General features: G+C 35.5%; 1 protein-coding gene across 8 annotated transcripts in view; it reads right to left on the minus strand.

The window, feature by feature from the left end:
• Positions 1 to 16,374, minus strand: part of lrba (LPS-responsive vesicle trafficking, beach and anchor containing) — a 289,988-nt gene that overhangs the window by 84,439 nt on the left and 189,175 nt on the right. The gene's annotated exons all lie outside the window — the stretch shown is intronic.

Consider the following 16,374-nt stretch of genomic DNA (forward strand, 5'->3'; position numbering starts at 1 on the left):
GCTATAAGATCAACTGATTCATTCAGGTTAAGTTAATTATAATTTTGTCAAGAAATCTAGAAATGAAGCATTTGAAGCTTCAAAATAAAAAAACAAATATCTAATATAGACATTATATATTCCATAATAACATGGGCACTACTGTACATTCAAAACCTAAGTTTCACAACAGACTAAATAAGTTATTTTAATTGAAGCAATTCTTACATTTATTAAAATCAATATAATTTTTCTCTCAATTTTCTCAGTTATAGAATAAGCAGTCACAGTGTCTATGAAATTAGCAGCTGAAAAGATATTAGATGCAAGACTACTTAACTATTGCTTTCCTGCACCAACCAATCAATTGTAAAATTACATATTACAATTTCATGCTTCATAAACAATTATATTTCACCAAATACAGAGAATATATATGACAGAGTAAAGTGAAACCAGAGTAGCAGATGAGAAGGATGTTCCTGGGAAGTTGAGGTTTTCAAAGAAAAACACTGATATTCAAACAGCATATGCACAGATGTATACACACATAGCAACATTCAAATTCTTTGACAATATACTAAATATTTACAACAAAGTACTCTGCAAAGACACAACCTCCATTATCTAATGAGAGTTTACTCATACTGAAATATAAAACATACACTTTGAAGGAAAGTACAAATGAAAAACAGAATGGTAAACTTATGCAGCAGAAAAAAATGCTTCTTAAAAAAGTGTTTCTCAGATGTTAGCTTACAGCAAATACACACATCGAAGGTACAGCAGTGATTTATTTAATGGCATCATGAGTTGCGTGGTTAACAGTTAAAGGAATCCAAAGCAACTCAAGCTGCTACTTAAACAGATTCCACTAAAACCATTAATAATTTATTGTGGCAAGACAGTCTTCTCCAGACTCATTCGGATGGGGTTTTTTTTCTGAGAACGACGAGTCCCCAAAATGGAATAGAAATCATAATCAGCACGAAGAGTACACCAGGATAAATTGAAGATGTTGTTTCTCCCTTGTGCTAAACCTTCCATTAATCTGATATTCAGTAATTCTGAAAGCAAAGGGCTGCCTATATGAGAGGTTAAGTATCATTTTGTCAGCTAAAGCTAAACAAAAACCTGCAGATGAACTCAGCCTAATCTCTCCATGGAGCAAGCGGTTGTCAGAGTAACTTGTTACAATGCCTGTCATCCTGCCTGACAGACACAGATGCTTAGTCTGCCTGCACAATTCAAACTAATCCTATCTTTAGCCCTAACCCACTTTGTTTCTTTGTTGCCTCAGTTTTTGCCTTTTCATTTCAAAGCTTAATTATGAAGGTGTTAAGGGACAACCAGAGTGGGGCACTTGCCCTGCCACTGCGCTGAAGCCGGCATTAATCAAAAATATTCAAATAAGGTTAGCATGCCACAAGGGTTCATCATAACAGTTCCTTAAAGTACTCATTAAAAGAAGGTGACAGTAGAGGGAAGCAGCTGTGGCCTAGCTAAGCAAGGCCCTCATCTCTCCCTGGAATAGTATCTGCCTGCTCGGCAGCTTCACTTCAAAGTCTCTGGAGTTCAATTAAATCTGGATTAGGTGGAAGCTGCCCATCTATGGGACTTTGCAGGTCTCTGGCTCTCTTTTTACTGACAGTACCCAAGACAGAGGTATGAGCCTCCGATGCGCAAGTTGCCATGGAAACTACATCACAATATCTGTCTGGATATTGTATCAGAAATGTTTCTCCCTTTTAAAAATCAAAAATTCCCATTTTTGAAATTATAAAAAGGGGTTTGTTTTTAAATTGACGTTTTGCACACTCTCTCTTTCTAAAGATGAAATTTGGTTTGTTAAATGATCCCATTCTGTAGGCGACCAGAGGTGCACAAGAAAAAGCAACACAACAACAAACCCTTTCTGTACTGAAAATGTGACTTCATGTTTTAGAAAATAAACCATTACATTAAGCTTGTGTTTAATATTCAAACAAGTGCTATAAAGGATTTATAAATGGAGAATACCTGCAGTGATGCCTAACATGATCTGCTTAAATGTTATTGGGGAGTTGCATAATCACATTCTGCACTGTACAAGAATAGGTTGCAAAGCTGTGTGAAATGGAGAAGCTGATAGTTTGTCCTGTAGCTCTTTAGCCATTTTCTGACTGGTGGTACTGCAGCTTAAGAGCCCTTAGAAGACAAATGAGAGTCACAACACACTCAAGGGCAAAATCTTTATATACAATATACAAATCAAAGCCAAAATTATAGTTAAAAAAATAGTAAAAATAAAAAAATAACTACTGTATGTTCCCTTTCCAAAATAAAGTGTCATTCCATATATCTGAACCAACTATTTGTTATTACACTCGTACACTTTAATGTAGTAAACTGCACTGAACTGATACAATCCAGTTTAAATGAACAAGATTCAAATCCTCTTTAAACAGCACTTACTGACATGACTTGTAAATCCAAGGAAAACAGGTTAAAATGTGGTCCAAATGAACAAAACAGAAGGATCTGGTTGAAACAACTGATAAGAAATGCAACATACTGTATGTCATTAAAAGCATGTGTTCATGAAGATCTTTTAATTTACATCATAAAAAGTATCTAAAGGCATATCTGCACAGTACTTAAAAAAAACCTTTAAACTGTTCAGATAGATATTTTCAGATCTACAAAGTCAAGCTCAAATACAGCTACTCTTTCTATCTTCACAACTACCACTTCAGATACAACTATTTCCACCTACTGTGCAGGTGATCATGTTTATGTCTGGAAATAACACAACACTCTTGAAGCACAGATTTTATAAATACTTCTACATAGTTTTTTTCATTAGATAAACTTAAAAAAAATGTAAGCAAAATAGTTTTGGGGTTCTACATAGTTCATTCCACTGTTTTGTAAGGCTTACAATTAAGTTTATTCAACTGAGAACAAATTCCATTTTACAATGAATACCAAGAGACCTATTTATACAGCAATCTGTGGGAAGTATATGGGATTTAAATGCATAACCCTCCCATCTATAATCCAGGGCCCTGCTCCATGCTGCTGTCCTGTACAGGGCATCATCACACACTTAGATATTAAAAAATAAAAAGCTAGCCAGATGATTTGCAGCTCATTTAGAAAACACTCAAGTTGGAGGAAAATAATAAATAAGTATTTGATTTTGAAAGGGAGGTTTCTAATACATGACATGAATGCAATCTGCACCTACTGTAACAACTAACTTGAAAAGAACAATTAAGCATTTATACATTTTCCTCTTTGCCCTCATGAAGATAATAAACTCACTTAAATGATATATCAAGTCATGTTTTCGCTTTGAAGGTAGATGACAATGAAGTCCATATTTCACTGGCTCCACAGACGATTGTGAAAATTACTTGGCCTTTTGACCTGGAATTTCACATGAAGACAGAGACTTCTATTCTGCAAAGTAAAGCAATTTTTCAGGTGTCAACCTTTAGCCCACCTTTAAAAATTAATTTCATTTATATTAACCAATGATATTGATATTTTCTGAGGCTCCCTTAAGAACACTTTTTGATACATGTAGCACTACAGAGCAAATTGATGTTACTGTTGACGTGAAAGTGTTTTATTCAGCTCTCCGCAGCGCAGACAGATTTATGACAATCTGAAATTCTTTTCTGTAATATAATATTTTTGCTGGACTGATGCACCTCATAGCCCTTGGCTTGTAAATAATTTCAGCTGCTGGTATCTGCTAGGGATTACTCTCTACTATGCTACCTTCCCCCATAATCCTAAGTGAAAGATGAAAAAGCTCATGACTGACATGCTGCACTATAAACACTCTTATCAAAGCACCTACGAGTACCAATAAACCCCTACAAATTACAGTGCCACAATCATTGTTATTCTGACTAGCAATAATTATTATCACATATATTTTCCTGTAAGGATAAATTAGGAAGTGCACAAGGTCAATAGTGAATGGTCACCTCAGGAGGTCTTTCAAATACATTTTGAATCGCGACACATTGTAGAAGCTTGGTTTAATCACAAAAAACAAACAGGAAATTTGCATTAATATGCAGTGGCATTGCATTTTTCCTTTTAAAAGCTCTTGCAAGGTCACTAATGAAAGAAGGACAAAATTGGCAGTTTAAAATGTGACATTTTGCTGTTGAAATGTTTCCCTGTACAACCATCATTTGAATTAGTGTGCAAATTGTGTACATACAGCCAGAAAAAAGGCAGTATTGATACAAAGAATTATGATGGACAAATATGAAAAAAATAATGCATGTATTCAGACTAAAACGTCCCAGGCTCTCCCAATCACCTCCAGGGGTATAACATTCTTCATCAATGTCCTGATCTGAAGGTCTGAAGATGCAAATCTGGATCAAAGGTTCACTAAATTTCTGCTGTCACTGATCATGCTTGGATTTGAACCCATGAGGCCTCACATGATACCAGGTCAATGAAATCTCTCATTTATGTTTGACATACTGTAGGTAAAAAAAAACATACAAGGTAACAAATGATAGCTTCTGTTGTTAGTTCTTCCAGCATTTTTCATGAATGAAGCCTAGAACAGCTTCAATAACATGGCAGGTTAGCTTGCTCCATACTCCCATAACACTCTGTGTAAACAAAACTGCCTCTTGTTATCAGTTTTAAAAGTACTTCCTAGAAAAAGGACGTGTGTCCTCTGGTTTGTGTTTCACTGTTGATTCTGAAGAAGTACACTGGGTTGACTTTGTCAGTGCCTTGGAGGATTCTGAATACTTTAATCAGGCTGCCTCATAGTCTTTTCCATGCAAGACAAAAAAGATTCAGGTCATTAAGCCTGTCAGTCCAACACATTCCTTTAATCCCTTGAATATATCCGTTTGCCCTTCTTTGGACTCATACTAGAACAATATTTGTTTTTTAACATGGTGACCAGAAATGTACACATAAGTCAAAATGTGATCTTATTAGTACATTGCATAATTTTAATATAACATGTCTTGATTTAAATTAAAGTATATGACCTAATATTAATCCTTCCTACGCAGTCAAGAAACACCTTAGGCTTTCTCACAAGTATTTTTTTTATATTTGCTAACTACATATAACACTATGCATTTGACTACAATATCATTTGACAGGTGTCTGTCTAGTCTACAATGTTGTCTAAAATATTAAAGAATGGCCATCCTTGCATCTACAGCAGAACGTCCTATTTGAGTATCATCTATTAAATTGACTACTTTACTAACTATGTCAGGAACTAGATCATTGAATTAAGAGAAGAAGTGGTCCTAATTCAGTTCCCTGTGGTATTCCACTAATCACGTCACTACAATTTCAGCATTCATAACTTATTTGTACTTGGTCTTCTATGCTGTATGTTAAACATGTCCTAATCTTAAATACCTACTGCCTGCAATTTGAAGGTATAATGTCAAGTGCTGCCCCAACTTTTAAGGACTTTCTGATGATAAACACTCATTTTTTGTTTCTGTGCATTCCAGAAACTACTCACAAAAGAAGCCAGTGTTGAGGTTATAGCTTTTTTAAATAAATAAAATTTAATTGAAAAAATGCCCCCAACACAAGCTAAGCACAAGCTATCTAAGCTGCAAATGTAGAAAGATAAATGACCCACTGAATAGCATTTACTGTTGGGCAGAGAAGCTGTCTGTGTGTTTAGGCTGATAAGACTCTCCTGTTATTGCCCCTCAGTGAAAAAAGTACCAGTGCTTTAGCTTAATAGATTGAACACCACTTACATAAATGTAATAAGCAAACATTCAAATGCTTAATTTGAAATGTCACCACTAACAGCACACCGAGGCTTACCCTGCTCTATAAAAATGCTCATATTGAGATTGGTTTAATATGCTTTTGCCTTTGGAGGAAAATTAGGTGATTGAAGTTCAATTTGTATCCTGTTATTAACCATTTCCGCATGACTAGATGAGTAAATGGATAATGGATGAGGGTTTTATTATTACCTTTCTGCTAAAATGAAGTGGTATAAAAGATAAGGTGATGAAATTAATGAGCATAAGGAAAGAGGTAATCAATCAAAATCCAACAGGGAGAAGAGATGACAATATTCTGAACTTGACAGAATTCACGGTGAAACCTTGCAGACTTTACTGTTTACCACTTCTGCATCTCTACAACCCCCCTGCTCATTCTCAATATGCTCCATCGCATGTATGCAAGTGATTGTGTATGCATTGTATGTCTGCATACACACACATTCATCAAGGCTGCAGGTGTTACTTCTTTCTGGAATGAATGGTCAAAATTAGGCTGCTATTGAATTCCTCTTTGCGTGTACAGAGCATCACATATTGTTACAATTTTCTCAGTTGCTATTAAATGACTCGTTGCCCCGTCCATTCTGAAACCTCTTCACAAGTTATTGTTATCTTTCTAAGCATAAGAAGAAAAGAAACGACTTCAAAGTAAAGTATATAAACAAATCGCCACACTGTACACATCCAATATACATTCTGGAAGTTTCTGTTGCCCCAGGAAAAGTCTCTAACTGCAGAGAAATCTACATAATGGATTCCCTGTTGGTTCTGTCTCAAGACGATTTTTTAAATGGGTTTTTGTTAAGGGGAATTAAATATACACACAGTCAAAAGTATAGCATAACAGTGCTATATTGTTAGTGCAATCAAGCTGCACTAGCCATTTTTGTATTTTAAAGGTTTTAAAGAAAAAGTATACAAGGCACCTGACAGAAAGTCAAGCAGCAGCAGCTACAAGAAAGAGATGTAATGATGCCCATCAAAACCCTTCAGGGGGAAGCATATTCTGTAAGATCAACTGCAAGAAAGGTCACTTAAATCTAATTTAACACATGGAGAAATAATTGATATCTACACAAACGAAAGCGGCCTTGACAAAAAGAGGAACAAAATAAGTAAAATTCCACAGATCACCATTTTGTAATCAGTACACAGCTGGCTACTCATTTCAATACCTAATACTTAAGCAAGCCTACAGACAAAGGCTTGCAGGGGAGCAACTGAAGAAAATTATAGCTGCAAGTTATTGTCAGGAAATTTATCATCATGCTAAGAATCATTTGTCATCAATAGAGTTGATCAACAAGCTATGAAAAGGCACAGGCTATTAGTGTGTTTTCTCATGATTGGAAACAGGGCTAACTACATCTACAGTGCATGCTCTGAACCAAGTTACAGATGCTGTCTCCTGGGATTCTCTCTCATTCCTCTTGTAAAGCCTAACCAAAATCATGCCTGTTCACTGCTGTCTGAGCTCTAAATGCCATGCAAAATGCCAGCTAAATGAAACCTGTACCTCATCCTCTTTTGCCAAGATTGGTAAACGCTCATAAAGGTTTTGTCTGCCCATACGTTTAACAGTTAGCATATAATTAACAACTTTATTATTTATGTGCTTTGCAGATGTTCCTATCCTTAGTGACTTGCAATATTGACAATCAACATTGAGTCTAAAGAAATTACTCAGTAGTGCCCAAATTTAATAACAGCACTATTGCCACTGTGGTTCTTATGTGTTGTAGATATGAAAACAAATGACAGAAAAGAAAATTTCAAAATTTCAAAAAGAAAAATCTGGTGCAAGCCAAAAATCAAACTACCCCAAACTGCATTTCAAAACATTTTCTGACCGTAATAACTGTATTCTCCAAGATATCTTAGTAGTATACTGTAAATCAACATACTCAGTGATGTGTCAATCATGTCCTCTTGTATTACACTTGTACTGATGTTCTAATACATGCTCAATGCAGCATATGCAGATGCGTTAAAAGTCTGTGTGAAAGTGCGTTAGATGTACCATAAATTGTGGGTCATCTTTGCAATAAATACAGAATTGTGGATTGGCATGAAACAGTACTTTAATCCAACAAACCAATCTGAAAAGCAAAGTGATCCCATTAAGTGATCTCAAACTATTTTCTAAAATGTTCAATTTGGTTTTCTCTTTTGAATAAATTTCATGGGAAGAGATGGTTGCAAAACAATATTGTAAATTCATTCACAAGCTGTGTGCAAAGCCCAATAATTGGTAAATCACACTCTACTAAAGTTGTAAACAAACCTAATGTGCAATGTGCATGGTTGAAAATATCAGTTTCTAATAATAGAATAACTTTACAAACAAGAAATGAAAAGGTGTTTTTATCAAAATGAACTAATCCTACTATGCACAATTATATGAAACACCGTAATATTGAGGATTGTTTACAATCCATTCCCATTATGTGAAGAACTTTATGAGGATTTGATACCTTTGCCAGAATTCAGGTAAATATGCAAGAAAAGTGAAACCACAGTACTCTTTCTACAAATATAGTTATCTAAATCTGAGCTTCCTGGTGTTGTATCTCATATATTTAATCAATTGCCAATTAAAGCACAAGTACTAAAGCCAGAAATAATTCTCTCTTGAGAATGACATGTTCATCTGCTATCTTGAGATGCTCTAATTCAATAAGTACAAAAAAAACTAGAAGGATATTTTTTAATATGAACCATACGCACAAGAACAGGAAGTATGTGAGTGGTGGTAGTAGTTTGTCAGGGGATTTCTCCATCTTAAAAACCCATAGATTTGATTTTAGCAAACAAACGCAAACTAAGACTCCAATTCCAAGTTAAAGATGACAGTTTAGTTCAGAGAACAGATATAGACCATAGTACATCTGTCTATAAACTGCCATAAACATGAAGTTCATGAAACCTGACTGGCTTTGAGAATTTACACAGTTCAAAAATGGACTTGGTGGAATTCAGGCCATCAGGAAGACACAAAAAAGTAGAAGTTTTCCTCATCATAGCCTGGGGCACAATATCAACCTCTGAAATATGGAGGCCTGGTCAGAATCCCAATTATTAGGTGTGGACTATCCTACCACTTATTCAATTAAGAATATAAATTATAAATTAAAAAATCACACATAAAATGTACCTTGCACAGGGCAAAGGTTTGCACTGCACAGAATTAACGTGTCTTAATTTGCTGCCCTTACTACTGTGGCTGAAAAACAGATGTTCCACATGACTGGGCCTTTATCTTACTTTTACAACTTAAAGAGTCAAAAAAGGCAGAGTACAGCATTAAGTATAGTGGTTTCTGTTTTTTCTATGACAATAACTAATTTTATGTGCCTTCCTCTGTTGATCTGCTTTACAGTTTTCATTCAAGTCTGTGTTTTTTTGCACATTGTGAAAACACATTGGGCTTTTCTTCCTCAAACTGAACACCCCTTAATCTGCACATAGCTTTGCATCTTGCATCTCATCGTACACCCAGAGTTGTCATCCCCCATCAGTAAATGAGTTCATCAATTTAATGAGGATTCAGACAAATCTGCTGCCTAATGAGCACTCGTAGTGATGTGGCCTGAGTTCTGCTCCACTGCTGCCAAAATCATCCTGAAGAAACAGCGACACTAGTTCCAGAGCACAGTGCCCTTTGTGCACATTCTGTATCCAATTAACAAGAATTTGCGCTAGTCTAAACGATACAAGGGAAAAGTTCATTTTTGTCTTACTTTGTGTAGATATTAGTGAAAATGTTTGGAAACAACATATTTTAATAAACCATATAAAGCATGCAGGGTAGAGTGAATTGTCTAAGATAAAAAGAATGCAATCCGTCGTGAGAAGTCCAACTCACGAGGCCTTAAGTTTCAGAAACATACTGTCAACACTCACAAACAGCTTTTTAATAGTAATGAAACAAAAGATGGAAAACAAGTTACTTTAAAGAAATACATGAGAAAAATCCATAGGACTTAATTGTCACCCTTTGGGTAATCTGTGATGAATTTGAAAGTTATTTTAGTCAAACTAGCTCACGCCCAAATTTCTTTTTCTCTACCCAAATCTCAAAAGACCTCAGCTCTTTAATGCTGCACACATTCCACATGGTTCTCACTAAACTCAAGGGAAAAACAACTCTTTAGGTCAAATATTTATTTATAAAAAATAAAAAACAATTGAGAGATGCAGCTATTCTGTCTCAAGCCACTTAAATCTAATATAGTAATGTCTCATTTTTAGATTTATGTAGTAAATCAAAATGTTAAATCATCAAAGGTTATAATCATTCCAGGATGTTCTCTTCAAACAGACTCTTTTTGGACATTTAGTCTGAATTTACCCTAATAAGGATTAGATACCCTTTTTATTCCCCTTCACTGTGTTTGCTAACAGGTTAGTCTTTTTCTTTTCTCTCCAACCCACGTGCAGCTTAGCCTTTTAAGCCTGAACAAAAGTCTTCTGTGGATTTACAAAAATGCCAGAATGGTCTTGGGGTTAATTGGAAGAGAAGTGAAGCCTTTAATGCATTGACTCATTAAACATTTAGCCGACTGCAAGTCTTTGTGTTGGGCTAAGAAGAAAGGGCTCTGGACAAACCTCACCAATAATAAGACAGCAAACTATCTGGAAAAATCACGGCAAGCATTTCACAGCTGCTCTGGTCTGCCGTTGTCTTCCATAAAAATAAACTGAAAACTGAGGTAAATTCAAGTTATTGGGTGCATTCTGCTGAAACAGGTCAGAGCATATTTTTTAAAGATAGTGATCATAGCCACTACATTTTTTTGAAACAATCCCCTCACCCCCTTTAAATGAAAGCATTTCTCTCCACTGAAATTTAGATTCAAAGAGCTTTAACCTTTGGGCCTACAAGGGCAATGCCAGTTGCTTTTGGTATAGGTCTGAATAAAAGCAGGATAAGGTGTCATTAGTGAGGAGAAGACGAGCGTGAAATTTGTCAGACATACGCAAATTGGGCAGGCCCTTCACCTTATGCATTGAATGGCGATTAACATTTTAAAACCAACAAGATACAAATACAGTGGAATAAAGCCTGAGTTTATTGAACACAAAGTAGTCCAATAGCCTCCAATAATTGAATCGTCATTAGATGTATGAATATTTTAAAAATATATACCTGAAAGTACAAATTCGTAGCACATAGCTTCAAGTAAGAACTTTGCTTTTTAATCTTAAAATGTTGCTTTAAATTCAAGAAGGTGGGAAAGTTTCTTTAAACATGGATATCCAGAAAGCAAATCAAAAGAAATCAGTAAACCAGTTTGTCAAGCCAGCCAACCAAACTTAGTTTAACTGGATTTGAAGTGAAAGCCAGGGTTACTTTTATGTAAAGTGCAAATAATGAGTGGGGCAGAGAAAATTGAAGAGACAGCTGAAGTTCTGGTGCAAAGTGGTTAAAGACTCTGAAGTATTGTTCTGAGTTTTTCTAAATCTCCACTGCATTGTGAGCATCGCAAACATCAGACAAGTTAAGATTACTGACCATTATCTCCTTAATTTTCTCCGCTTTCCCTCAAATTCCCTTTTGCTATCGCCATACTATTTTCGTGGAGTTGCAGGGCCACTAAGAAGTAAACTTTCCCTAATCCTCCTATTATTACAGCCTTAATTGGATTGGAAGCGGGGTGGGGTAAAAAATAGACCCTTTTCAGAGGGTAGGACTGCAGGCAGAGACTAGGAGGAGAAAGGTTTTCCTGAAAGAAAATCCATGGGGATTTGGGGATTTAAAGGTGACTCAACTGAACCCATCAGATCTCCAACATGTAATGAATTGTTTCCTTAAACAGGTAATGTTCTAATAGTGTCTGCTATCCAAGACTTTAAACTGAGCTCTGAAATAAAAGGTAAACCAATTGCAAAGTGGCTCATTAATGGAAAATAAATAAAAAGGTAGTTCAGATGCACCGCTCTTGCTCTGTTGAAGTTTTCACTCAACTACCCAATAGGAGAATGTGCTTTGGGAAGAACTGTGGAATGTGCTACACTGAATGGTCTCTTATTTACATTTTTTCTCTTGAGTATCTAGCAAAAATGACCTCTAAATGTACAGGGAACAATCTTGAACAAACTGAAGTGAGGTGTTCTTTTGCTATCAGGTGAATAAAATCAAACCCTGAACATTTTTCATCATCCAATAGGCACTGATGTTGTGTATGGTATTCCTCAGACTCATCTGAGCTAATGCACTTAAGACTAATAATCATAAAAGGTCTCTTTACCAGGAACGCTGAATTGAGTGCATCATGGAACTTGAAAGCACACACATTCCTAGCAAAGGAATGTGCTATATCATCAGCACAGAGGCATCTTTGTGAAAACTATACAAAACAGAAGTTGAAAGATTTCAGTAATCCCTTAATATATTTATATCTCAGTGCTTTTATAAAGATGTGTTTTTTATTGTAATGGCTAGTTTTAAAACATGCTGGTGAAATTTAGTCATTAGTTAATTAATCTGACAGGTTTTAGTAGGTTTAAATCACATTCCAGATTTGCCTGGATCTAAACAGAGAAAATAAAATAAGTGGCATATTAAAGAAGAAGAAAACCAAGCTCATGTTTCAAAGCTTAATGGGCATTCTGTAGCATTTACATTTATAATGATTACCAGACAAGCTTTGAACACATTCTCTATTATTCTAGTATTTTTTTAAATGTGAGTTAGCATAGCTCTAGGATCCATTACCTCCAATTCAGACTTGAAATTACAGCATAGAAACATTTTCCAGGCCTGTTTTCAAAGTAAGTGAAAGCTATTTTAAAAGAGAAGCATTCTTTCAAATTTGTAGATCACATTTTTACATTATAAACTGGAATCAATAAATGGTATGGTATCCCTTTGACTTTTTATAACTTCATCTCACATTGTGCTCATATTTGATTTCTTTAAATCCCCTTACAGAAAAATTGAAAAGCCTTTTATTAAATACTTTAGACTGAAACTGCTGTGTTTAGAAAGCCCCCCATCGATGGTGTGAAATCAGTAGCCCTCAAATGCATATATTTTAGATATGCAAGAAAAACATTTCTACATTGATCCAAAAATGAAGATTAAGCTTAGAAAACAGCCTGTTTTTTTAGACATAGAAAGCTCTTATCTTTCAATTTCTTTGGAAAATCAACTGGTAGAATGTATCTCAAGGAGTCAAGTAACCTTGAATTCCTTGGGCTCAGATCCTTCATCCCTGAATGTTCCAAGAGACATTGTTAAGAACTTGTTCTATCAACCAAACTAATCTGTATCGTCCCAAGTTTTTGTCTTTATGTAGAACCAAAAAATCATTAAAAGGCTTTTTAGCAATACTATCACAAGGAAAATACAGAGAACATACTGTATATCTAAATTACTCTTAGATTTGGAACTAAATTGTAACTCTTTAAGCCATTTATCACAAGCACTCTTTCCCAGCACCGTCACTGCATTTGGCATTTACTTAGCCGTCTATTTTTTAAAAAGAGCGAGAGAAAAAAAAGATTTATAAATCCTTTAATCCCATTGTCATCTATAAAGGAGTCACAATTGAGTGGCCACAGTCCCTATGGATGTGCCATTTCATCCAGACTGGACGGTTCATTAGTCATAATTACTATAACAGCACTGAGGAGATGGTGCCTAGCCCTGATCCCAAACCAGGAATAACCCGCCTGGATGTCTGCTGCTTTCACCTCTCTAAGGACAGAATGCTGTTTATCAAACATGGCATGTTTGTATGACCAAGAAATTTGGTAGAGAATAGTTTTTAAACATTCACAGACGCTCTTCAGATTCATATTGCGGTCCATATTTACCAAACTGACATACAAACACACATGTATACAGTATATAACATTTATGGCTTTTTGTTTCATTCATCCTCTGTAAACACATGGACATAAAGACATGGTTACAATCAGTCATGTGTAATATCCTGTAGGTCATTGCTGAGTTGATCAAGCCTGTTTTACGAAGCAAAGGAAACAATCGATAGATCAGGACACAGTTTCATTGACTGCTCTTAATGCGTTCTTCCCTTCACTGTAAAAAAAATAACAGATTTTTTTATATCATCTGGCTGCCGAGCTCTCGCATTAATGAGAGCCGTGCATAAACAAAGAGGGAGGAATGGGAACAAATTATTTGAAATTAATGTTCATCACCAAAGTGCTGATATCAGAAAAGGGGAGTGATTCAAAGTATGAAAAACAGAACAAAATGAAAAACACTTGTCTGCTGTCGATTAAGGGCATAAAAATTCATTAAGGACATAAACATTCAGGTCATCAAGCTCTTTGATTCAACAGGCTCTGCAACAAATTCTTGAACTAGAACTCAAAAAGCAGACCTCTGTTTTGTTTGTTTCTTTTACGTGTATATAGTGTATAAATTTGGTGGCTTTGACTTACTTTGTCCAAAATTTAGTCATCAGGCATGGCCTACACTACCGGGCACACTGATGCCAGGCTACCAGAGCTGCATCATCAGAAACTGAAAATGATGGCTATCATGCCATGACCCTTTTATTTTTTAGAATGTGCCCAACAGGCTTTGAGTACTTATGGAAATGGATCAAACATAAGCATTCAAATAACTGAAAGATCAACTACCTGAACGTTTAGATACATTTTTATATACTTGACTTCACTGATTCAGTGGGTCAACCCTATGAGCCATCTTATAATATGCTTTTCTTAAAAAATAAAAACTACTTGACTTATTCCTGAAAAATACACTTCCAAATTTTTATAACGGGTGACTGTCAACAAAATGTTACATTTACCAAAATAAAAATAAAAATCATGGTATTCAAGTGAACACAGGGTGTATATATATATTTTTTATATTTATCTGATCAAATATAGTAGCCTTATTTCAGTTGTAATTGGGGAACTATGGGATGAGATCCTTTCATAATGCTTTATAAAGGAATGAGAAACCAACATTCAGCATTCTATTAAGTTACTACATGAACCTGCTTTGAAAATATCAGTCTTTTCAGATGACACTTTCAGCCTTGAATTCTCAGAATTGGAATAGAGATTGGCAGAATCCTAACACATATACATGAAAGATCAGATCTGACATCAAGCTCAGAATCGACGTTTCAGTGGCGCGGTCACTGCCTCAGTGACATAATCGCTCAGTACTCCACCAGGAAGCCCCAGCAGGTCTTTCTTTTGTTGTGTGCAAACTTTGATTGTTGCACCTCTACACACAGTCTCAGCTCCCTGTCGTCAGGCTGAGGCAGCACTGTGCTGGAGCATGCACTTGTTCCAAGAAAGACATTAGTCATCATTAGCAGAAGCACTGACACCAAGTCTAAGTGCTTCCCCGCAATGACCAAGTGGCAATCATCTTTCCTCTAGCCTGTCACTGCTGATTAAGCTTTTCTTTCATGAAAATTTAATTTGCTGCGTTCTCTAGCCCTATTTTACATTTCTGCAATAACAAAGCATGTCAAACCCCCACTCTGCAAATGGCAGCAAAAAAAATCACCTTGCACACGAAGCTGAAGATGAAACAGTTCGCGGTTCTCAGCTCCACCTTTTATCTTTAATAATATAAGGTATAAAATAATGATGTCTGTTTGCTGACAAAAGCAGTAAATTTTTCCCGGCTTACACAGATCCAGTGTTCTGGAATTCTTTTCTCCTAGGCGAAATTACTGTACAATTGTCTGAAATTATTAAAAAGCTTCTAAAACTTTGAAACCTGGCAATACACAGGAAATTAATACATTGTTTTGCATACAACACAAAGGGTCATCAGATTAAACAGTTCACATTCTGCAGAACAGTCAGAAATAATAAGCTGATTAAGGTTATGTGATGCCAGAAAATAGTTTCATGTAACCCATATCTATTTCACAGCATAACAAGATACTACATCTAAAATGTACAATGAAATAAATTCCTCGCACTTCTTGGCACAATGTTAACAGTTCAGAAAATAACTCAAAATGATTGCCAACTAAATTCTTAAATTTTGAAGAACATGTTAATAGAGCATGATAATTATTTATCTTTTTGCATAACTTAGCAAGCTTCATAATAGCCTCAGCAAAATAATTTGGATGACAGTCATAGCATCTTACAACCGCAACATGTCAAATATGGGAGAAGAAGGACTTTGCTCCCAGGTAAATTTTATTATTAAAATTCAGGAATAACAGAACCTGCTGCTATTTTTGGCCATGGTCCTAACACTTCAGATTAACGCAACATCAATAAAGACCTTATTGCTTATTTTAGATAACTCAGACATTTACTCTAATTTCAATTTGCTTGAATAATTCTTTATAGCTTTGTAAACAGGAGTAATAATATCGGAGTCCTTGGGAAAACTACAAAATCATGTAGAAGGACCTTTTGAGTCTTTTATTTTAGAAATGAAAAGGGGCAGGGCAAAGAGAAAAACTGACGATTCATAAAAAAGTGATTATTTGCCAGCCATAAACAAAAACTGCAAATGAAACGTATGCATGCTGTATCAAATTCTACTTATACTAAGAAGCCAGTCCAAATATTTCGTTTCTTCCAGTGAGTCGGATTCAAAGCTGAGATCTCAGAACAGACAAGAACACAG

Source organism: Atractosteus spatula, chromosome 1 (genome assembly GCF_055471065.1).
Source record: "Atractosteus spatula isolate fAtrSpa1 chromosome 1, fAtrSpa1.hap1, whole genome shotgun sequence".
NCBI lineage: Eukaryota > Metazoa > Chordata > Actinopteri > Semionotiformes > Lepisosteidae > Atractosteus > Atractosteus spatula.